At 39.1% G+C, this 25,188-nt stretch overlaps 1 protein-coding gene across 7 annotated transcripts in view; it reads left to right on the forward strand.

Moving 5' to 3' along the window:
* gng12b (guanine nucleotide binding protein (G protein), gamma 12b) overlaps positions 1–25,188 on the forward strand; it is a 63,059-nt gene that overhangs the window by 29,564 nt on the left and 8,307 nt on the right. The window contains exon 1 of one of the 7 annotated variants that reach the window (XM_053499028.1): positions 7,152–7,450. The exons of 4 other annotated variants lie outside the window; for them this stretch is intronic. The gene's annotated coding sequence lies outside the window, so the exon portion shown is untranslated. Of the gene's footprint in view, positions 1–7,151; positions 7,451–7,785; positions 7,909–8,167; positions 8,518–25,188 lie in introns of those variants that run through there. 2 more of the 7 variants (XM_053499029.1, XM_053499030.1) reach the window with 2 other exon arrangements.

A 25,188-nucleotide genomic window follows, 5' to 3' on the forward strand; every position in this document is an offset into this window, starting at 1 on the left:
ATAAAGACTTTCCTTATACGGGCGGCATGGTGGTATAGTGGTTAGCACTGTTGCCTTGCACCTCCAGGGTCCGGGTTTGATTTTGCACTGTAGCCCTGCACCAACCATAACAATCCTGCTGGGACAAATCAGATGAGTGAGTGAGACTTTGCTTATAATTGCCGTAAACAAAGTGCTACAGCATTTCACTGCTATACAAAAAGAAATAGTCATCAACCTGGCTTACCCAAAACTGCTGATCATATTTTTATGTAGATTATTATTTCTTTTATAGATTTGTATATTTTTCTTATAAACACTTAAAATTTTTTTAGTATCTCAATGGAATAGATGTGTAATATTATTTATTTTTAACCCATTGTTGTTGTTTTAACTTTGGTGGCTTTTGCCAGGTTCCTGAATTGCATTTATTTTGAATGACTGATATTAAACTTTGATTACATTTTGATTATATTAGTTTCGTGGTACTTGTGGTCTGTGGTGGTCTTGTCCACTACTAGCTGAAATCTACACATGTTTTTGCACGTGTTACTGGGCATATTTTATATACTGTAAATCGTGTTGTCATTACAAAAAGTACCCCCAGTCACATTTTACATTGTCCTGAAGATTACATTTATCACCCTGGATGACGTTAGTGGAGAGCCTTTAATAGTTTTCTTTGTATGTGACCTATTTTATGTCAGTTTATTTTGTTGCACTACAAGCGCTTATGTGAGTTAGATTCGCTACAGAGTCAGATTGCATTTTTTTTCTTATTTCTCTCGAATGTCTGATCCAACATTTATTTTGTTGATGCTACTCTATATGTATGACCAGTGCCATCTCTCCCATGAAAAAAACAATTAAATTATCAAATTATATTTTGTCACATTGTGTAGCCAGGATCGTTTGGTGCCTTATCTCACTTATATGTTAGGTTTCAGTAGCTTGATGCGTGAGGCTCTTCCACTTGAAATTAAACAAGCAGGGTTTTTTTTCCCCCTAGGTTTGCAGGTGGGAGCCTGAAATCCCACTGGAGGGCGCTAGGTCAAACGACCTTTCTGTGACCTCAGCTAATGTGCCCTCTGGCAAGGCACCTGAAACCCACATGCTCCCTGCAGCTCAGAAAAAGAGCAAGATGTGCATTACTGACTGACTTGCTGTTGATAAAGAAGGGAAGGCATACAATTTCTACATCTGTGATTTATTTTTATACAGGGATAGTGCTTTTTAATTATTTTCCCAAACATTACATGCATTTTATTTTTTTTGTTTTTGTTAGGAGTGATTTAAATAATCAACAAATTAATATTTAAAATGCACTGGATTACATCAAGTTTATTAAATGGCCAGAAGTAAGTGTACAACTGACAATCCCACCCACATGTAAGACTTCTTGGCAAAAAGTTCTTTCTTTGACAAAGGTCTTTAGGCTTTAGGAATTCCCTTTACTGGAACTAAGGGACCAAAACCTGTTTCATTATAACAATGGTCACAAAGTACGATACAAGCAAACAAATATCGTATTAAAGAAATCTATTGGTCCGAGCTCTGGACACTGCTTTGTGAACACCTTGCGGATGAATTTGAACCCTGACTGCATTCCAGGTCTGTTCACTTAAAAATCACCCCTTGTCTATGCTAATTGTTTTTGAGGCTGAAAGAGACCAAATTTCCAGAGCCATACTCCAACTCTGGGTTTGTGCTCATTCTGTTGAAGTGGACATACATGTATGTGAAACCCAGGTCTTCATATACTTTTGGACATCTAGTGTACTTAAGGCTATGTTTGTGTGTAGGGTCGAGGGTTCAATTCCTGCCTCGCGTCTGTGTGTTTGGGTTAGGGTTAGATTTAATAGAAGCTTTCTTGAGTTGAAGCCCTAAAAGGACATTGCAGGTTAATGACAGAATACAAATAAATGATAGTCACACAAAGAAGAGCAACCAACAACTCTTACTGATAGCATTCTTGTTCTTTCTAAAGACAACTTATTTCCTATTATATAACACAATAATAATACTTTCTAATTGGAAAACATTTGAGTTATACACACCTATTTGGCTGCACACCAGCCACGCCTTGTCTAAGGCAAAAAGAATGCATGCTTTATTGGTCTGTTTCTTGCCTGGCAAAGTGCATTATTAATTGTTAATGAACAATCTGCTTCACCATTTTATTCTCAGTAGCTCTAAACGTTCACACACCATCTACAGTATGTGCTGTAATTTTAGCTCACTCATAGTGAAACAGCCTGGTGTGTGTGTAAGTGTGACACAAAAGCTTGAACAACTGCATAGTTATGTATAAGTATGGCATTGTATTTGAGTAGCCTTTTAGGCCATGAGTTAAACTGAAACCTCTCGCCCAATTGTCTGTGTCTCGCACACATTACATCTTTACCCCATACACAGAACATTCATATTTAAACTATTAACATTAAAACCATCTAGGCCTTGTGCCGCCGAAACAGCTCTGACCCTTTAGAGGGAAGACTCCACAAGACATCTGAAGGTGCGCTGTAGTTTTTGGCACCAGGACGTCAGCAGCAGATCTTTTAAGTGCTGTCAGTTGCACGGTTTGTCCTCCATGGATCAGACTTCTTTGTCCAGTACGTTCCACGAATGCATTATTGGATTGAGATCTGACGATGCTGGAAGCCAGATCAACAACCTTGAACTCTGTGTCTGTTGTGCTTCATACACAGTAAGCAGTGATGCGCTGGGTGTTCTGATGGACTGGGTGATTCTGTCACAAGTTGACTGATACTGTATATAATTGCTAATCAAAGTTATTTAAGTCACCTTGCAATGGTGTTAGTGTTTGTTTGTTGATCACACATGTTATTAAGCTTAAATAACGCTCTGTGTTATTGGTAGGTTTTATATCACATTATGTACACAATGATTAATCTAATGAAATATCATTTTTAAGGGCATTTGTTTTTTTTAGTCGAACTACATTAATTACTCCGTGCTAATATTGTGATATTGTGAATATTGTGAGCAAGAGTAGGGCTTATGGTGATTAATGCATTAAAGTCAGATGTGCATAATAATTGTTGACGTACAAAGCGTTTTGCTGCTTTGAAAATGGTGTAAAAGGCAAAAATCTTTAACTAGCTTTTAGAGGGATACAAAACAAATAAAACCAAATGCGCAAAGTTATGATCACTGCACAGTCAGTGGACGTGTAATTGTGAGGAACACATTGAGAAAAATATACAAATTAACTACAAGACCCTAAAGAAGAATTAATCTCAATCATCTTTCACAACTGCAGTCTTCCTAGATGCGGCAGAAGGATAGGTTGCAAAGAGCATTGTATGATTTGAAAGAAACAGCCTCTTCTACATAAACACAAGATATTTTAGTGGTTTTGTGAAAGAATAAGATAAAAATAAAACTGGATGGACCTGATGGCTTGATTGCTCTTCAGCATTGCCCAGCAGGGTGGTGAAGGGATGATGACATTGTCTGGTATTAATTACCAGAGATTTTATTAAACTATTTCCAAAAAAAAAAAAAATACTGTCAATGCCTGGAAGACATCTTCTTTCACAAACACTGGTATCTAATAAAGATATCATCACCAGTCTCATAGTCATCAAAATGACCATGAGACTGATCCAAGACAATGCTTTATCCATTGCACCCAAGTCCACAAGAGACTGGCCAGCCTGGTTTAAAGATGTTAAAGTGATGGCTTGGCCCATTTGCTCACCTGAGTTGAGCCTAAAATAAAACTTGTGGGCCTCTTAAAGAGGGATATTTGTAAATGAGCAAAGCAGTGCATATTTCTAAACATTCTGTTGTCATCTCACTTGGTTGCTTCAACTAAAATTGAATGTGATTGCATTAAAGTGCCCCTATTATGCGTTTTTAAATATGATCTTTCATGCAGTGTGTCATGTAGCTGTATGTGAACATAAACTATCTGCAAAGTTGTGACGCCGACAGTGCACGATAAAAGTCGTCTCACATTCGCCTAAATGAGTCGTTAGCAATTCAAATCTTTTTCTGTTACGGATCCAAGTCACTAAGTAACATATTTGCATAATGTTTGCCCACGTCCTATGTCGCGAACAACTTGCCTGCCCACAAACAGTACAATTTCTATGTGGATTAACGTTACATCATGTCAAGAAGATAATTAATTAATTAGAACTTTATTAATCCCAGAGGGAAATTGCTCAATTTTCGCATATCCCAATTAGGAAACTGGGGTCAGAGCGCAGGGTCAGCCAGTTTTACAGCGCCACCGGAGCACATAGGGTTAAGAGCCTTGCTCAAGGGCTCAACAGTGGCAACTTGGCGATGCTGGGGTTCGAACCCCCGACCTTCCGATCAGTAACCCAGTAACCCACAGCCTTAACCGACTGAGCCACCACTGCCCTACTGCTATTCCCTAAGATGCTGTATCCTGCGCTATGATAGTAAATTTGTTTTATATGACCTTCCGAAGGAAGAATCTAGAGTCGTTCTTGCGAAACAGTTTCTTGTTGATGTGCTACTTCAACCGTTTCATCGTTAGACTCCGGCTCGGATTGACAGGGTAAAATCAAGGCCATCTTTTCTATGTATTAACAGGTCTCCAGAGCTGTCGTTCAGTTATGGTAATTGGCATTTTGTTTTCCGACACACTGTTGCGGTAGACCAATCATAAAGGACCCGCCATCTGACCAATCACAGCAGTGAGGGCTCACGGAAAGAAGGGGTTTAGACAGACTGAATTTTTCGAACTGCTTCACACGAGTCGTTTACGAATCATTTAGAAATTGGATAAAATTAAATCTATTTTTGGAGAAAACCTAAGTGTTTTTTTGACCTTGCATACATGTAAACCTGTTTTAAGAGACTCTTAAAGCAATTTAAGCAACTTTTAAAATGGCATAATAGGGGCACTTTAAAAAATTCTGACAGAATCCATGAGTAAGAAAATAATACAAGCATCAGAAAAGAAAGGTGGCTATATTGGAAAATCAACAATTTCCAGGAATAAAAAATTTGTTAGTTGTTTAATTGTACAATTTGTTGATTCATTTATCGTTGTTAGTTATAAGCATTTAAGAGATTTTTGGTATACAAAATAAAATGGGAAAAAAAATGTTTTTTTTAAGTTACATAAAAATTGTGCGCACACATTCTGTTTTAAAAAAAAACACCTTATAACAAAAATCTAAGTTGTTATTTTTATCTAAATTTTAAATATATTTCGATCCTAATTCAGCCCTTGCAGGAGAAGTAGTGTGCTATTTAAAAAACAACATATTTTTGATATTAATAATAATTGTGTGGACAGTATAGTGTATGAGAAAGTAGTTCAGAGTATGTTGAGGTTTAATTGTATATGAAAGGCTATGGTGTGTGTAGGAGCTTTAATAATGTGTAGACAGTGTGTAGGAGGTTTTATGTGTGTGCATGCATATGCTTATAAGCATGTCTGTGTACATATTTATGTCTGTCTGCATGAGATATTTTAATTATGCCCCTAAAAGGCCACTTATAATTGTGCAGAAATGCATGCATGTGTTCAGTTCTGTTAGAGTACACATATTGTAACATTGAGTCCTGTCTTAGTGTGAGGCTAGTAGTAACATTTCTGCAGAATACTTGGTTCCAGGAAGGTCTGTTATTTTACTTGGTCTCTTACATTCACTTTCTCTTTGTGTGATTATTAGACACTGCTGCAGGTGCACTTTATTCATATACAGTTGTGTGCAGTGTTCCTCTTCATGTACACTGTGGTTATGAGCATGTGATTGTCAGCAGGTGCTTTTGATCACTGAGTAATTTTATTCATCATAAATTGTGCCTTTTTTGTGGTGGTGTTTTGTCTTCGTGTCCTGCTGTTTTTATGGCTCCTCTGAGTGTCTACAGGCTGCCTGATCACCAGAGTCACTGCCAGAGAGCCTGTGACACTGAGCTGCTTTTAGTGAGCACATAAAATCTGTCCATATAAGAGCCAATATTCTGTTCATGTGTGGGTGTTTATTGGCTTTTTTCCCCCGCACTTCCAAAACTAGTACCCGTGCCGATTGATCAGGGCTTTGGAGATTTATCACTGCTGCGAACACAACAGGAAATGTTTATCCTTTTCTAAGGTTTCCTTTGTGACCTTATAACTGGGAGGAGAGCTCTTCCTACGCCTGCCCTATCTCTCTGCTGTCTGACTAAAGGCTTTATCAGAGCAACGCAATGGCTCGTTCAGTCACTAACTCTCGCTGCACATCCCACCTAACCCTACCCCCCACCCAAGTGCCCCCTACAGAGGCTGTCTACTGTGTGCATTCCAGAAACAGGTCAAGCACACGGCCTACACATGGCAGCACAGCACAGCGCTGCAACACAACACGCATAACTGCAATAAGCCTTATTAAGGCAACTCTTTTCAAATGTTTGACGCACATCGTGAACCTTGATCTTTTGCTCGCATCACATGCATGCAAATGTGCACTCAATCACGAGAGTCAGCCGTTTCAGTAATAGTCTGCTGTGATGCAGAAAAAAATATTCGTAAATTATAAAAAAAATGAAAAACCTGCAATGAATATCTAATTTCCACAGTGATAATGCCATTGTTTTATTTGTGGATGATGTTTTTCATTGGACAGAAGAGTATAAATAAAGCATAAGTAAATGCATGTGAAGTGTGAAAGGTCATATGTTGCAGAGTGTGTAAGAGCTTGCAGATACAAACTGAACTCGTTTCTAGTTCCCTTTTTGAAAAAAAAATGATCTGTGCAGTGTCCTTTGTGTTTCCTGTGTTGGTTTCAGCCAGATTTTGCCCTGTCGCTCACTAGCTGCCCCCTGGCTGACCACCCCCCACCCCCTGTTTATTTATTTTTATTTATTTTTATTTTTCCAAAGCTGGTACTGCAGGTACCATGCAGCCCCACCTGTTCAGGGAAGCGTTTCGTTTTCAGTTAGTGTGAAATTCTGAGCTGCCACTTCCAAGAAGCGCAGGAGGAACTGAACACGCCTGACACTCAGCTCCAGCTTCCCATTACCCATTAAAGATTAACTGTGAGCTGCCCCACAGCTATCTCTCTCTCTCTCTCTCTCTCTCTCTCTTGTTTGCTCTCTCTCTTGCAATGTCTTACACTATTTTTTCTTCTTGTCGGCTCTCAGTTCCATTTCATGTTTTCATTTCTTCTTCACAGCCCCGCTTCGTCTACTCTGTGTCTTCCTTTAGCACATGTTTTTTTTCCTTTTTTTTCTCATGCATGCATTCTGTCTTTCTGTTGTGCAAACACTCTGTCTTTCTTGTTCTCACTTTCCCTGGCACACTCTGTCTTTCTCACACTCAACAATTCATCAACATTTAATGAATTAAATGTCGTAAGTATTTGAGTGCGTAAGCACAGAAGTATGTGCAAGATTGTGGCAGCTTCTGATCAGCCCCAGACGATTTCAGAGAATCTACATCTACTTCCTCTCAACTCGCCACCACCTATTCCTTTAAACCGAGGTCAGCTTAGCCACACTTACACACACACACACACACACACACACACACAGACACACACAGACACACCTTTCTGCATACGACCGTATGCTTCCTTAGTTCTGTTCTGTCATCGCTTTGAAGGAATTTTACCAACATGGGCAGAGGTCAGTCATTCATGCAATTGTATTTCTTTGTGTCACCATAGATGCCCACTGTCTCCCTCCTACCACACACACACACACACACACACACACACAATAGAGTAGTACAACATGCCTTTTATGGAAAGATTTTGGAGCTGCAGTGATTTCACACCCCCTCCTCCCCTTTGGAGTGACCAGAATGCTCCCGATGATGGCATGATTAGATCACTCTCATTCCTGCTCTTACTCGCTCCCTCTATCTCTCTCAATTTTTTTTAACATTAGCCCTTATTTTCACCTGCATCAGGGACTTTCCTCTACATGAGCCTGTTCTCAGTTAAGTGACTAATCTTATGCACTTTTAGTTACGGAAGTCGTCGATGTTCCTCTTATCTGTGCTGTGTAAAGTTGTGTCTAAAACGTCTCTGTTTTTCACCCCCCTTAAATGCCCTTTGGTGTTTGTGTGACTAGGTGCGTTATTGTTAGTGTCATCGATCTCTCTTGTGAATGCATGGCCTTTTCTGAACGCAGTTCTTCCTTTCTGCAAAATGTAGGCCTCATGACACATGCGTGATTCATGGCCGTGGATCCGTGGGCTGTCAGTGAATTCCTCACAGCCTGGGCTTCTAGTACAAATATTGCTTTGACATGTAGCAATAGACATGGATCCAGTTCTCTCATACTGGGTGAAAGGCGACTGTGTTACAAAGACAAGTCGGGCATTTCTCACTAGGGATGCATTAACATCTAAATTTGGCAAGAGCTTTTATCGAACGTGGCTTGCTGGTAAGGCAAAATCCAATTCCAAGACTGAGCACAAAGAAACCAACAGTTTACACAATTTCCCCCTTTACCCCAAATGTTGTTGATCAGCCAAGACGGTCATCATCCGATGTTTGCATGTGTATTTTTGCTCTGCAACTACAAAGCTAAAAGGGTAACTAGGTAAGTTCTCATTTTTACTGTATTTCCCAGCCTCCAGTTCTTCAGTAAAGTCGCACAGACTTGCCAGTTTTGTTTTTAATCTATATTACACAGTGCTGTACCCTCATGGGGCAGACCAAAAGTGGAAAAAGGTGTTAATTAATGTACAGTATTAATATGTTAAACACTGTGACAATGATGAATGTGTAATCTATATCATATTCAGTAAGGTCATTTTCCCATATGGTGTTATTACAGGTGTTATTGTTCAGATTATAAAACAATGTAATAAATTCATGACGTATTAATACCTTCCTTACATGGATGTATAATCTCCACTAGGAGATTTGTTATTAACTCCACTGACATACAGTGGGGTCTGTGTTAACTGGATCATCTGAACCAACCGAAGTGCCTTTCACTCTCATATAATTGTGACAAGGATAGACTGTGGGGTTTGATGACGAGTCCAGACATAGGTCTTGATTAACCAGGAGAGTAAAAAGGAAGTACATGTGCACATGCTGATTTATCAGTAATTTAACACTGCAGTCTGGTACGCTGGCCAGCAGAGCAGTGCATACATACAAGTGTTTGTTAAAATACTATCTTATGTATTGTATTGAAATATATTTGATTGTGATGTGCTTTACAAAACAGCCAATTCTCCTGATAAAAGGGAAAAGATTGGCTTAAGTAACTTTGACCAAAAGGATTTACATGTCTTTAATCATGTGAATCAAGTCAGTCACACTAGCATCAGGAATTTGTATGATTTTTTTTTTCTTAGAAAACTTATTTACATATCACAAGAGCATAAAGGCTGCGATGTTAAAGGGGCAAAGGCCAACGAAATGTCCTGATCAATGTTGGTCCCTGTTTTTTTTCTTCCTTTTTTCCCTTCTCATTGAGGAAAATCTATTTCTCCTGGGCAGGACCTTTTGCCATTTGATCAGAAATAGTCCATGAGCCAGACAGACAGAGGCTGCATTCTTTCTCCCTGGTGAGAATTTAGCTGATTAACTTTGCAGGACAGCAGTAGCAGCGCTCTTTGAAAAGGTTAAGCAACTATGATGGTTTGCTAATAGTGCTTCACAGTTGTTGTAAGTCTTACAGCTGCTCCCGTTAAGAGGTCCCCACTGCGGATCCCCACAGCGGATCAAAGGGAGCAACTTGTCACAGGTTTTACGCTGAATGCCCTTGCTGATACAACCCTCCTATTTTATCCCAGTCTATCCCATCCATTGGGTGGGGTTTGGGCATTGGGTGGGAACTGAACCCAGGTCTTCCACATGGCAGGTCAGAGACTTACACCTGAGCTACAAATGCCCCTTTAATAGTGCGCCGTAATTAATCACATAAATTCAAAATTGTGCATGTGGGAGCCCTCAAGTGACAGGGAGGAATTGGACATGACTTAATTGGGGAAAAATACATATACTGTATATCAGCTTTAAACGCACCATATTGCTCAGCTTGAATTAGTTGTGCAAGGTTAAAATGTGCACATTATTTGGAAACACAACTAACTTGTAAGCGAAAATTGCCAGATCTTAAAGTCTGTTTGAGCCATCAAGAAAAAAAGTAGATACAATTGCTAGAGAACTTGTAAAATAGAGGCACTGTGTTACACTGCCTTAGCTGGGCAAAACAGTGAAAATGGCTCAGTAGTCCCCATATGGTCCATTAGATATGAGGCTAAATCCTGGCTGATGGCTGTGTGTGTGTGTGCTTGTGTGTTGAAGGGGTGTGGTTTAGCACGGTTGTCTTAGCAATGGTCCTATGTGTTTGGTTCACTTAAGGGCGTTAGGGGAACCAGGATCGTTTCTGAGAACACTTGACCTCAAAGTCTGGTTCATTTTGATCAGTAAGAGCACACGCGCTCCAGACTCGGGAATCAGATATGAGAACCAATCGTACCTGAACACGGAAGTTGACTGCTGTTTAGAATGCGGGGTCATAAGTATTGTCTGTCTTCTCCCAGATCTTTGTGTTCGTTGCAGCACAAGCCAGTCTCATCCTCGGACATACACAGCCATGCTCGATTGTAGGAAGTAGGAAGATGTGTGTTGCTCTTGACAATTTTTTAGAAATATTAGGAATATTAGACATAGCGAGAAGCTTGACCTCCTTGTTTTCTTCTTCTCTTTGTGTTTTATGGCCGCACACAAACCAAATAGGTGCATACTGCCACCTGCTGTATCGGAGGATGAAAAGATCCCAGTGTCCCGGAGTACGGAGAAGTATACTAATGTGAACGCTGGCCAGTAGGGGAGTGGGGAGAGGGGGAGCAGTCAGTCCTTGTCAATCGTGCCTAGTGTGAAAGTTACACTTATGGAAATGAACAGGTCTTTTTGGAAAGGAGGTGGATATCTCATTTCTGAGGTGGATAACCTTTGGGGCCATGTAGACATTTAACATGAAGTGTCTTTTTTTGTGTGTTTCTTTATGTATATATTGTATGTATGTGGTATAACAGTGCCATCAGCATTCAATTCATTATTAGCGGATAGTACACTGCTGAGTACTACTGAGTAAGACTGCTGTACACTAGCAGAATAAACAGGTACCTGACCCCTGTGTATTTAATAAAAGATAGTAATGCAGAAAATAGCTAAAATAAGAAATGTTTTTTAAGGGCTACCTGATCTGACGAGTGTTTAGTTCTTAATTTTTTACTTCGTTGTACTCTTCACATATGTTTAGAAGGAGGGGAGGGTTAGTGGGTTGGATCTCTAAAATGTGAAATTATCAGAAATATCAAATAAATAAATAAATACATAAAAGTTATATGTATTTATTGTTTGTTTTATGTAGTAGACCACTTTCATATATAGTTTGGTTATTTGTATAATAAATGTTATTCTTTTTTATATTAATAATGTAAATAATTATTTTAAGTAACTTTTGAGTGATACTTTGTGTGATAATTTGTGCTGTTATTTGCTGTTTAATTAGAAAAATAAATTTTAATGCTGAATGGTACATTTAATAGTTAAATATTTTAGTTCAAATCAGACTGTATCAAAATAATCAAATGTGTTATTTCTTAAAATTCATGCAGCCCTATTTGCTTAAAACTTACAGCTGAAATAGCTAGTTTCAGCTATTGCATTTGGCGTAGTCAGGCTCAGCTCAGTTACACTGCATAATTAATTCTGAATAAGAAAGAAATTTATTAAGTCAAACAAAAGGTTTAAATCTAATAGATTTTCTAGAACGACACATCACCTTTATAATACTTATTCATGAATGATTTCTCCTGCTATTAACATGTGCTTCCATCCAGTTTTTTCTTAATCTTATAAGAATTCTATCTGAGATGATTTAAAAAGAACGATCAAGATGATGTAATTAAACAAGCATTAGCCAAACATGAATGGCGAGCCTGCATGATGCCCTTGCGTACCGTAGTCATGCCTGGGTGGTGTATCTCCACTTTCATCCTGCATGTTTTGGCTGTGCACCATCCCTTATTTTTATTTTTCTGCTTTCCCCTTTCTATTTTTGTATTCCTTTGAACTTAGAGGTGAGGTGCTCTTTATGGTATGAGGATCCCCAAGAATGTCTCTTATCCTTTTCATCATTACACTTATTTGCAAGTCAAATGCTGTTTAGTCCCGGTCAGAGTGCATGTGTGTGTGTGTGATGTCTATGAGGAGTCTGAAACATTTGCATGTCTGCATTCAAGTCCATTTAGCACTTGTGTAGAAACTTTAACTGTATTCTTCATGTGCTACCAATAATAAGCTGTTTTCATGTTATCTCTTCTACCTCTTGTACTCTTGTATCAGCTCAAATGAGCCACAAGAATGCTGAGATCTTAAGTATTACACAGATGCACTGCACATTCATTTAGAAGAGCTCTTTTTCCATTCTCCTGTACTAGATGTTATAAAGTGGTAGTTACAGGAACTTGTAGAAGAGCAGATGTTAAGCAAGTAGGATAAGTCTTATCTGACTGATTGTTGACACAGTTCTCAGAAGCTTGCCTCCTCCATTGTGAGTCAGCTGAACTGGATTCTAAGGACATTTTCACACTAGGCACGACTGATTTTGTACCGTGCCCAAGAACGATTGCTCCCCCTCCCCACCACCCACTGGCCAGCGTTCGAATTATTATTCTCTACTCTCGTACTTGGGTACACGTGTATATTTTTTAGGGCTGGTCCGAACACCATTTTTTGAGCTTCGAGTATTCGGTAGTGATCGACATCGAATATTCAAAGCTTTGGTGAGAGAGGGCTGAATATCTTCTTATCTCTAATAAAGGGAGGAATCTCTCATTGTGTGTCTGTCTGTTGCATTTTTATGTCGAGAACCGTTCATCCAACTGCTGCGGACGCAAGGAAGTGCAAAGTCGCATTTTGTGTAATATGGATACAGGCAAGTTGTCATGAACTAACCTGAGTAGACCAGAAGACGTAGCTTTAACGCTTAGCCCTTTGTAGAGTGGATGGTAAACCCAAACGCGAAGTAACACGAGTAGGCAGGATAACCACGCAATTGTTTTAAGGACTCTCTCAAATGGGGAGCAAGGGATAAACACAATTTAACCTGCGTCCTATTAACACACACTCAATCTGAAAGCAAACCCAACAAAGTGAGTATTCACGAATCGGCGAAAGCGTCCGAAGCGACATGGGCGAACTCAATGACTGAGCGATGTGCCGCGCCATCTTGTCTCCTTTATGCTTCCTGGCACAAGTTTGCCACAAGGGCTAGTCATTTAAGCGCGAATGAGAACCTTTTCGCAGAGATCGATGTCACAGGTTAAATTTGTGCATTTTTTCTTTTCCCCCGAATATTCGAATCTCAAAATGAAAAATCGAATGCCATCCCTCCATTCGAACATTCTGGTCCAACCCTAATATTTTTGCTCTCCGATACAGCAGGTGTCAGTATGCACCTAGTTGGTTTGCAAGCCACCATTAAATACAAAGAGAAGTCAATCTTAGCACTATGCCTAATATTATTGGGTATTAATATTTCAATAATATTTATTTTTATTAATGTATAATAGTTAAGTACTACCTACTTCATCAGCTATGGCTGTTTAGGTCAGAGCATGAGATGCTGCACGTACACAAATATTTCAGAAAAGAAAGACTGCACTGATAACTTTGTGTCTGAACTAGGGCTATAGCTATCGAATATTTTAGTAATCGAGTATTCTATAAAAAAAATTTATCGAGTAACCGAATAAAATGTACTTTTGCTTAATTAAACAGCAATGTAAATTATATAAGAGAAACAAAGATTAATTGGTTTTCTTCTAGAAAAATCTACTTTTATTTTTTAAATGCATAAAGCATTTTATCAAAAATAAACATTGTCATTATTTACAGTACAAGGAATAGCTTAAAGTTGACTGAGATGAATAAAGTGCATTACAGTGCTATACATTCTTATTTTAATGCCTTTTCTGAGATGCAAAAACTAAAAAAAAAGTATTTCAAATGAGTATAAAAACAACTAAGGCACACATTAAACAAAATAATTATACAAAAACACTAAGTTGTGCAACTTAACTTTCAGGACTAAAAGTTTCGCGCTGTGTCACGCCAAACAAATAATTGTGCAAAAACATAACGCAAGCTTAAAAAATTTATTTAAAGGACCTTTGAGACAGAAGATTTTGTCTCAATCATTTTTTGTAATTGAATTACTCAAGTTACTCAAGGAATCGTTTCAGCCCTAGTCTGAACAGCACCACATTTTAATGTGCAGGTATGACTTGCTTTTATATCTGATTCGATCTGAGCCCAAATACACTGTACATGGCTCAAGACCAGAATTGGGCACGTTTCCCACACTTGAAACGCTTGTGTTCACATGGATCAAAATGAACAGCTTTAGAGTCAAATATTCTCTGAAACAATCCCACGTCCCTAACGTAAAAACGTCCTAAGGGGTTTTTAATTGTGCTAAAGAATATGAAGAATATGACAAGAGCATAAAGATTGTTGGATGCTAATAAGCCAACTAGGATCAGTATCTACAGAAAGGCTCCACTAATCCAAAACCACTGTATCAGGTGACCGATCCTACCATTTCTTCATCAGTAAAGTCTGACATCAGACATGCTGCTATTTTATACTTGGAATTAAAAATATTTATCAGCTCTAAATCATAGTGATTTTTTTTTCATTGGTTGCTTTAAATGTGTTAAACTGTGTATTTAGGCATTGCTCACACATGCACACATACTTTCCAAAAGGCGAAACTACACCTAGCATGTGAACAAGATGCCTTCTTATAACAGTGTAATAAGCATGTTCATTCAGACTGCATTGCTGCTTGTTCTGATCCATTTTTTAAATATACTTTTCTCCCTCCAGAATGCAAACATATTAAGTAGAAACAAACTCATGATAATCCATCACAGACCGTTCTTCATTTAAGTCCAAAATGATCATTTTTGTTCTGTGTGGAGAGGAAGCCTGAATGAGAATAAGGGTAAAAGGTGACTGCTCCACTCCTGTGTCCTTGCAAGTGCTTGCGTCGTGCTTTTTCTCGGTGCACACCCAGTGCCTGATTACGCACTATCTGTGCCACGCTGCAATGCCAGAGTACTTGTGGTTACGTTGCATTTCATGCATGCATACGCAAACTTCTCTAATGGAAAAATCCTTCCTTTACTCTTCCATTGCGAGTGTTTGCAGAGAGATTTTCCCATTTGCAAAGAGATACTAAAAACAAGAAAGGTTTCCACATTGAAGTGGTTGTAATTTTATGTATCTCTGACCATCTATGAAACTTTTTTATTTAAATAAGTTGAAGACATAGTAAAGCACCTTGTCAGAAATAAGTGCTGCATTTGAGTTTTAGTTGTAGGGTGTGGGGAGAGAGGCATGGTCTAGTGCTACAGTGGGTCTGCCAGATTCCTCTGAAATGAGCTTAGTCTAGCCTGCTTGTCTAGACGTGGACACAGTGGCGCGACCTAAACGCATTCATTCATGCAGTAATAAGAATATCCCAGCCCACAAATCAGGAAGTGTGCACGAGTTGGGGAAAGAGACAGACAAAGCCCTGGTCTTTTACTCCTTTTTAAAAAAAAATATATATATATATTTTTTAATTTTTTTTTTTGAAAGATCAAAGCTGAAATGGACATGCTGCCAGTTACTGGCTGAGAAATTCAATCACACTTTTAAAAGGCACTGTATGTGTTTGCAAGTGTCCTTTTCTCAAAAAAAAAAAAAAATGACGTACGTCCTTGATGATTAGGAAAGTGCAGTTGGAAAAAAACTCAGGAGGCCAGTCAGTTCCTGTCTAGCCCTTCCCTTCTACCGCTCTGCAACTTGACAATAAGATGTTCCTCTTGGCTGTATCAGTTGTTTAATCATGTTGTTAAAAAAAACTCTTCCATAACTATGTATAGAGTATTAACCTTATTTTGGTATTTCAATTCATATAGCACTTTTAGCCATTGTCTACGTCACAAAGCAGCTTTACAGAATTAAACAATTATGAAAATAAGTGAAAAGTGTAAGAAAATGTGTACAAGTTATAATTATTAGTATTTATTAATCTACATTAAAATGGGCCAGAAAAATGAATGTAAATGCAAAGAAAATGGGCAGCAAAATGCCAAGATTAATACTATGTAAGAAGCACCGAAAGACTTGTGCATGTCTGTAACTGATTGTTTAAGAGCCATGGAGAAATGTCAATGAAATTCCTGTAGTTTTAAGTTCACAGTTATCAGCAATTCGAATTAGAGTAACAACACTCTCGGAAACAAAAATAAACTTTTAAAGTAGCGTCTTACACCTAAAAAAACATTACTGCTTTAACTACTATGCTTAAGGCTACATCAGACTCAACTTCTGTAACTGCACTGTTTCTTTTTTTTGCTGATCATTGCAATGACATCCTTCAAGTAAGCTGTCATGTACACCTTAAACTGATGTGCAATATGCTAGGAAGGTGAAGCAAATCTTTTGAGCTCGATTTTATGTATAATTAACGTATATAACATTGCAATGTTTTCCCTAATAAAGCATTGACTTAATTATTTGGAAAACAATGGAAAATTTGACTTTGTCACATACTGTAGCACTGGTGCTGGTGGTACGTCTCAGAAATCTGAGAGCATCAAGTCTGCAATAACAAACAATCAGAAAATATGTGGAAGACATGTCCTGTCTGCAATATTTGCACCACAGTGTAAAACACTCTAGGCTAAGTATAATCTGCCTGCCTGTAGTATTATTAAGTTTCGTTGCTGTTGTAACCGTAGTCTCAAAAGGTCACACTTTATCTTGTTTGTCCTCTCCTTCAAGCCGACATTTCCTTGTAAGTAGCTTAGTGAATATTCCTAGGGACAACACAATCTAAGGCATTATAGTTCAACAAAAACCAGATCTAAAATAAAGGCTTACATGGAAGAATGCTTATCATTCTTTAGTTGTATTAAGCGAGTCATTAAGTAGCTGCTTTCACAACACTGCTCCCCACATCGTTACAATCATGAACAGCAGATATGGAATGGAAACGTTTGTTGTTGTCCACACGAACCTGTTCAACAAAACTTAATGGACTGAATCAATGTAGGGTGTCGGCTATACTGTGTGCATGTGTGTGTGTGTGCCATTTATTGAAGAGCAACAAGATAATTTAAATAAACAACAAAAAACAAACAAAAAAAACTCTGACCCAAATAGAGGAAATTTAAGCACCCAACCAGGAAAGTTCACAAAATTCCTGATGCAAAGTCCATCTTTGCATTGGAGTGACAATAATCTTCAGGGGGGAAAAAAGCATTAGCCATACTAGATGCTAATGGCTATATCCAAGTCCAAAGTAGCAGCTAATATTGAGCTAGTCAGCTGCAACTTGAATAAACATTTCTAATATAGAGTAGCAAAACATTTTATATTCTAAGCTTCCTGTGAATAGGTTCCTGTAAGCAAATCTGAAGTTAACATCATATCCAGTTTTGAGATAAAAGCTACTCTAATAACTAAACTACAGCTTGCAGAGGTGTAGACTTAAGGCTGATTTACGCTTCTGCTTCAAATTTGCTTGTGTAGCCTACAAATATATAAGCAGTTGTACTTGAGCTGCAATCACGCCGCCAATCCTCTAGTTGGTCTTTAGTCTCTTCGCCACTCTCTGGTGAGTTTTCTGGTGTCTGACAGCAAAAAGCGACCACATATTTTTGATGTAGGAGCTAACACAAGTTGAACAACAGTTACTTATATTAAAATGAATGAGGCTAAGAAAATATTTGCAGACTTCTTTGATCTAAATAGAAAAACAGAAACTCTTGGAGAGCCAGAAGTGCATTGCTACCATGTGGACTGTCGCATAAATCAGCCTTAAGTTAGTTAGACTGAGTGATGGGAATACAGGTGACTAGTTTCCTTGGCTGACAGCAGCTCTGCCTTGTTTCCATTCACATCACATAGTCCAGAAAACATGAATCATCATTCCCGATTTCTGCCTTTTTCTCAGGCATTTGTCTGACTTCTATTGCCCAATACACCCATGTAACCCAGTGACTTGTGCATGTGCACTTATCAACAGTAGAGTCCGTCATGCAGAGTCGCCTATTGGTCACTCTTGTGGCAAGGACATTAGGCACATTACAGTGATTATTAGCTACTTTTTAAAGTAGTAAGATGATTGTGTGTGATTTGTCCACGATCGAGACAAAAAGTACAGATGACACATGTAGAAAAGCCTATTAAGGGTTTTTCTCATATTGAGAAAAGTGCGACAACAAAGAGATAGTTGGCTCCAACCTCCTGTATCGTCCTCCTGTGGTTTTGTTTAGAACAGTGTGGCACGTTTTTTCCTGTCCTGTACACCCTCTTGTACACCGTCAGCGAACTTCATAGTTACGCCACCGCACTTGTGATGTTGCAGAACCAGCTGATAATGTGAATGGGAGTAAATTCTTTCATTCTGATGAGAGTAAAAATGCTTTGTACAATGTGTAGGGATAAACCAGCAAGATAAACCAGCTGTAGAAATTCCTGTGTGTACAGATAGTTTCAGTCATGTGGTTTTCGAGAAGAACCATTCACTTCATGGGAGGCTCTAGCTTTCACATATTTCTTTTTTAGCTCAGCAGATTCAGCTTGCCGTGCCAGTGAGCTGTTTTCTTTTAATGAGACAGACATGCAGGTTGATGATGAAGATTCAAGGTGAGATAAGTAATGCACTTCAATAAAGAGCTGTAGCAAAACATACAGACTGTCATATAGTGAATCCCAAATTCTAGCATTTTAAGTTCCAATATTCATTTATTCATTTATTTTCTATACCGCTTATCCTTAGCCAGGGTCACAGGGCGCCTGGAGCCTATCCCAGGAGACTTTGGGTACAAGGCACATTGGGTACCTAGGGTACATTCTGGACAGGGTGGCAATCCATTGCAGGGCACACGCAGGCATGCACACACACATACACACACACATATACACACACAATAGACAATTTAGGAATGCCATTTAGCCTGATATGCAGGAGGAGACCAGCTAAACATCAGGAGAACATGCAAAACTCCATGCACACAGATCTAAAGCACCCTATAAGTGCGAGGCCACAGTGCTAACCGTACGTAGGTCAAATTCGACCCAAATGAACTCTAAAAGTGTTTAATCAACACTGGAATTTTTTACTAAAAAGTGGCAACTTTGCTCTAAGCTATTTAGTTATTTGTGCATCAAGGTATGAAGCTGGCTACATTTTTGATCATTTGTCATTTCCCATCCACTAACTTACTCTTCCATTCTCAAAAAACAGCCACTAACTGTCCAGCATTTTAAATGAGGAATTTTTGTTATACCACATGCTGTCTTCCTGCTGTTGTACCTCATTTGACCTTAGCATAGCTATTATCTCCAAGTGATAAAGATTACCACCTCGTTGAAGCAGTTGTAGAAGTAGAGTACAGTTTAACTTTTTCCCTGCAGACGTTCACCTACAGTATTTGTCTTAGAAGACATTCAGCCCTATAGAAAAAAATTTAAAGTATGCAAACAGAGGCAATATATTTTGCAATATCAAACATGCATAGACATACGGAAGCTATATTATAATAACTTCCAAGATTTAGGACTACAGACCTAAATAAATAGTTCAAAGGTTATTAATATGGAAGGCACTAGGTGCGAGTGAATATCGACCTGTGTACTGTGAAACACTGAGATCTTATTCTCCACCTGGCTGAAATATGCGCCTCAGCATGCAGCTTCAGTCGGGAGCTTCATCAACGCCTCGGCACGCACACAGAGAACCCCTATCTTCCCTCGTTACGATAAAGCACCTCGAAAACAGCTGAACAAAGACTACCTTTGTGCACACTTCGTCCCATACCTGCTCAGTACAAAGGCTCCGAGCCATGCGTTCACAATGAAGACGCGCAGTTCTTAACCACCGCCGTGTGACTCAGTGCTTTCATCTTATTCATCTTTATAAAGACGCAGCTATAACTAGCAAGACAGAAAAGCGAACAAAGCTGTGGCGGCTTTTAGGAAGAGGGTTGATTTAAGAACGGCTCTCTTTGGTCTGTCAGCAGAGGGGATGTCAGTCTGGATTAAAGAGCAGAGAAGAGAGGGGTGTTTTTTTTAAACACTGCCTTTAGAGGTGATCACATGGGAAGTGCCTTGCAGAAAAATCAAAGTGACTGATGAAAATCTGTGCAAACTTTGCAAAACTAGAACATTCTGGTAAGGGTGGGCAATAAGGCAGTTTTATGATGCTTTAACCTTTTTCAAGATTAAAGATTCAAAGGAATTAATCTTTAAGAGGGAAATTGCTTTGTCTTGGTTTTACAGTTGCTTTAAATAATTTACCGGGAAGAAAGAAAAAGATTAGATTAGACAGGAAAAAAATAAAATTAAAGAATTAAAAATTAAAAGAAAAAATAAATAGAAGCAAAAATAAAATTAATAAAGCACACAGTTAGTTACATATTGCACTTGAAATGTAGTGTAAATGAAAAGAAATAATGCACAAATGTATTGGTAATTTGATTATTGTAATTGCAGACTTTATATTGTAATTGGATTGACCTTTCCTGCCATGACATTCAGGCACAGACAAATATATACTTATATACTGTTTGTGGTTTAATGATTAAACAAGCAGTGCAAGTGGAACTGGGAGTCTTGAACCTGGAGGTGTTTTATGTCCCAACTTGTTGCAGCAGTACATAATGGCCATCAGCAGCTTTGCATGCAAGATTTTTTTTTTTATCACCCAACAGCTTCAAAGCAAATAGACTTTGTGCAACAGGTTTGCATGCCTGGATCTCTCTCTCTCTTTTTCTCTCTCTCCTTCTCTTTTTGTGTGCGCCAGACAGAAGGTATTAATAGAAACAGATGGCGTTTTGTCTCATTGATGTCTCATCTGGCCGTTCCTTAGTGGGCCACAGCAGACTGGCTGTTCTGACTCTCATGTTGCTTGGCTTCCTGCCCTTATATGTTTTTTTTTTTTCTTTTCCTGAGAGCAAACACCTCACTCTCCCCCCAACAATTCTCCTCCAATCATTTGCTACAATTGCACTGCCCTCTCTATTCTCTGACTCCTCTGCTGCTGTGCAGATGTGCCGTGGCAGCAGGAAAAGCAAGTGTACTTCAAACGTAGAGTTAAACTCTCTGATCTCAATCACCTGTGTAAGAGGAGATTTTGGGGTGGGGGTGGGGGTGGGGGGGTTGATGGGGTATTGTGTATGGGCCACATGGAGGCAAAGCCACTCCTCTTCATAATGACCTGCACAATTTAAGATTTTCATTTATATATATATATATATATAAACGAGAGAGAGTTTTGATGTTTTTTTAATGCCAGCTCTGAGGAGGTCAAACAGACTCAGCTGACATTACATCACTTACTCATGTCCTCTGTAATAAACGGCACATCATGGGCAATGGATTTCCTGGGCAGGGTCGGTGGGGTGTGTAGAGCAGCGGGCCTGAAATTCCTACATTTCAGAAATTATTGTTTTCTCATCTCTGATTAGCATTAATGCTTTGCTAAAGTTATTCCTAGAATAGCCTCTCAGCTGCTTTGGGTTATTCATACTGCTTTACCAGATATAACTGTAGTCTCTTCTGTATTGCGCTGCATATTCAGCATTTATGGTACCTCGACTGGCTAATGTTACCAATCACATTGTGAAAGCCCGTTGATCAGTTACATTTGACCTTATGGATGTACAGCGATTTTGAAAAAGTGTGAAAATGGCAAGCCCGTCCTGCTGATGCTGGAAAGAGACCTTGAACACAAAAATTAGAAAGAAATACATCAGCAGGAAAACTTTAAACTTTATATTTTAGTACCAGGGCTGGCCAGGTACTGTAGCAGTAATGTGATTTACAGTTTTTATAATATTCTGTTTTTTTTCTCACTGCATAACAGATTTTGTTCAGTTTTTTTGAATGCTGTCTGATGTTAAAATTCTTCCATACTGTTTTTCAATATTTTATACTTTTAATGGTGATTTATAAACTTCATGGACTTAAATATTCCTTTTATGCTGCTGTTCAACAGCAAATTTCTGCTACAATTCAGGGGGGTATCTCTGCACATCCAAGGACACAGTGCAGGTGGAAAGAAGAGAGCATCACCTTGTGTGTGTGTGTGACCTTCTCTTTCCTTATCTTGCAGACAGTAACACATGAAGCCATGCGTTCATGTCTCCTCTGTCTCCTATGCTGTCTCAGCCTCCCACTATCCAGTGGCGAGAGAGAGAGAGAGACAGACAGACTTTCAGACTGTGTCTCAATGAATAAAGCAGCCTCGTGCACCTGATCTGCTGCCTTTCCTTTTATTATCTCAAGTGATGATCTAACTAGATTTAAACGAGTTCATATCTTAATCTGAATTACTAACCGAGTAGGCATTTGACAGTTTTGGATTTGCATGGTAATTTGAGGAGAGCTTTCTGTCTGTCACTGTTTCCATTTGTCTCTTCTTGCTTGTCTTTGTCCATCAGTTTAGTTAAGGATGGCTTTGGACGCACAACTATAAACATTAAATTGTGATTTTACATACTAAAGAAAAATAACTGACTCAACTTGTGAGAATTGATTCCAAGATATTAAACGTCTCCGGAGGAAATCTTTGACCTCAGTTAAAAGTCAGGGCACTCGATACCGTAGTTTATTACAGTGCATTCTGAACAAGACAAACTTAATTACAGAAGCACAGACTCCGCACAAAACATGCTGCTGCCTTCTGAATGGCAAGCATGAGTGACCATCCTTAAAGGTCTTCACAATAGCAATACTGTGTGTTTGAATATATTGTATCAGCAAGGATTTTAAAGTGCAGGACGTGAACTGGGTTTGCCAGTTCTGGGAACTGACTGACATTTGGAGTTTGAAGTTTTCCAGACTTGCACACACTTACTTCAACTCGTGATGGGCTTGGTAGTAGGGCTTGCAGCAGTCAGTTGGTTCAGGTCTCCTAGCAGTAGTCTACACAATAGATATGCAAAATGTATAGTAAAATAATCATCTGAAGCATGTTAAATCCTGAAGAGTTAAAGATGTGGAGCATTGTAGTGCATAAACCAGATAGCTTTGTATCTCAAAGACAAACATGCATGTTCTGAAAGAAAATATTTCACGTTATTGCAATAATTTCATAACCTTTCCTTACAGTTCATGTTAAATCAGTATAATTAGCGATGTTACTTGATTGATTAAAATTATTGTCAGTCAGTTGGACTTTTGCCATTATTAATTACAGGTGGCTTGTTCTCTAAATGAAACCCAAAAGTCCATGTTCGAGATCATAAAATCATGCATGATGAATGTCTAAGTTTATTGTGGCATAATTATCAACACAGGCCTTGTTGAACATTAACTAGACAAGAACTCAAAAATATGTCATGAAATCCTTTTTTTTCCCTTCTGATTCTTTCTTGTCCTGCTTCCCCCTGCTTTTGGGTGATAGAGGCCATCTCGTCTCCTCCCTCTTGCCTCCCTGGCCTCAACTCTGTACACTCCGTCTGCCTGATAACATCAAGCTGTTGTGTGATTAATGCTCATAGGGGTGCACTTAGCTCACTCCGTTCTTGTCCGTCACTGGTTCTGCTGTCTCTTGGCACACTGTCTCTTGCCTAACGTGCTGGAGTGTGTCACCGTGCTGATAGCACAGTTCCCATTGTCCTCCCAGTGCACCGTGAATGCTGAACAGTGCTATTGTGTATTCATAGCACAATGTGCAGTTTTAGGACCCAGTCTGCTGCTCTTATCAGCCTCCTGTTGAGCAACTTCCTAGTGAGAATCAGAGATAATAAATCGGTTCTGAGAAAGCACAGGACTAGGGCATACAGGCAACTATAATAATAAATAAAGGAACAACCAGGCCATTCTCGTGTAAAGCATTAGTTTCTGTTCAAGTCAAGATGACCTGTAACACTTTTCACTTCCAGTTGTGCATGCACAGCTGCCATCAGGATGGTCCTTGAACATGAAAAGAGGGCTCAGTTGTCTCCAGTATGGCTCATCTTGCTCATGATTCATTTATTTGTACATTCAGCTTCAGTAACAGTGTTATCCTAGTCAGGGTCGACAAGCCTGTCCTGGGAGCACTGGGTGCAAAGCAGGAGGGTTTACTTTCCTAGACTGCCAGTCTGTTGCAGGGCATTATCTGCACATACATTCATGCTTTTATTCACACTTGGGGACAGTTTTGGGTAGCCACTCTACATATAGTACCTGCATGTTTTTTGGAGGGAGGAGGTGGGAGGAAACCAAGGTGAATGCATGGAGAACCTGTGAAATACATTGAGAAGTTAGAGTATATGTTTGGTTAAATGAGAGTAAAATTTGTAATGCTATAAAATTCAGAGAGATGGACAGTTAAATGGTAGATGGGTGCATTTAAAGCTATAGATTGTACATTTGGCAAATCAATAGGATATCACTTCTTTCAAAATGTAAATTCTTTTGGTCAACAGGTTTGTTCACTGATCAGCTGTGAGACCCTCACGTAATACCATGTCTTCATGTAATACTAGGCTGTGCACTGTACGTCAACGCTTACACGATCGAGCTGTGAAAAGCCTGTGCTGTGTCTTATTAAACCCGTTCCTTCCTGGCACTGCTTATAAATGCATGCAGTGTCATCATGAATGGCATAGTGTGGGTTTCAGTCTTCCTGTATGTCTGTAAACACTGTTGCACAATAGTGTTGAATTATGAACAGACGGAGCAGCAGTCCTTATAATCTACTATAGCAATGACTGTCTTTTTAAGGATTTGCAGCTGAAGGTCTTCTCCAGGTGCGTCCACATGCCCGGTGGTCCCTGTGCGGCTTTTGCTGCGTGCAGATGTTATTCCTGGAATGAAACTTCAGGGCCAATCATGCAGAGTCAGAGAAAGGGGGCAGATGTAGGGCACTGAAGCCTGCTCAGATGGCCTTATGATGTCAGTTTGCCTTTACATGTGGATTTTTTTTGCTCGGCCTAGCCCTGCTGTCTGCCCTTAGGTGGTCTTTTATGTTATTCTTTTTCTTTGACTTGTTTATGACCTACTGAGAAATCTTTAGCCTGACTCATTACCTAGAAATCTTGTTGTGTTTGCTTCTCTTGCAGTTTGAACACCTTCAAAGAACTACCTGCATGAAGAGATGAAAGATTGACTACTTTGCCTTTCGCTTGATTATCACAGCTCTTTAGCCTTCAGTTCATAACAGACTCTATGTCGGAAGCAATCATGATAA

Source organism: Clarias gariepinus, chromosome 6, assembly GCF_024256425.1.
Source record: "Clarias gariepinus isolate MV-2021 ecotype Netherlands chromosome 6, CGAR_prim_01v2, whole genome shotgun sequence".
Lineage (NCBI taxonomy): Eukaryota > Metazoa > Chordata > Actinopteri > Siluriformes > Clariidae > Clarias > Clarias gariepinus.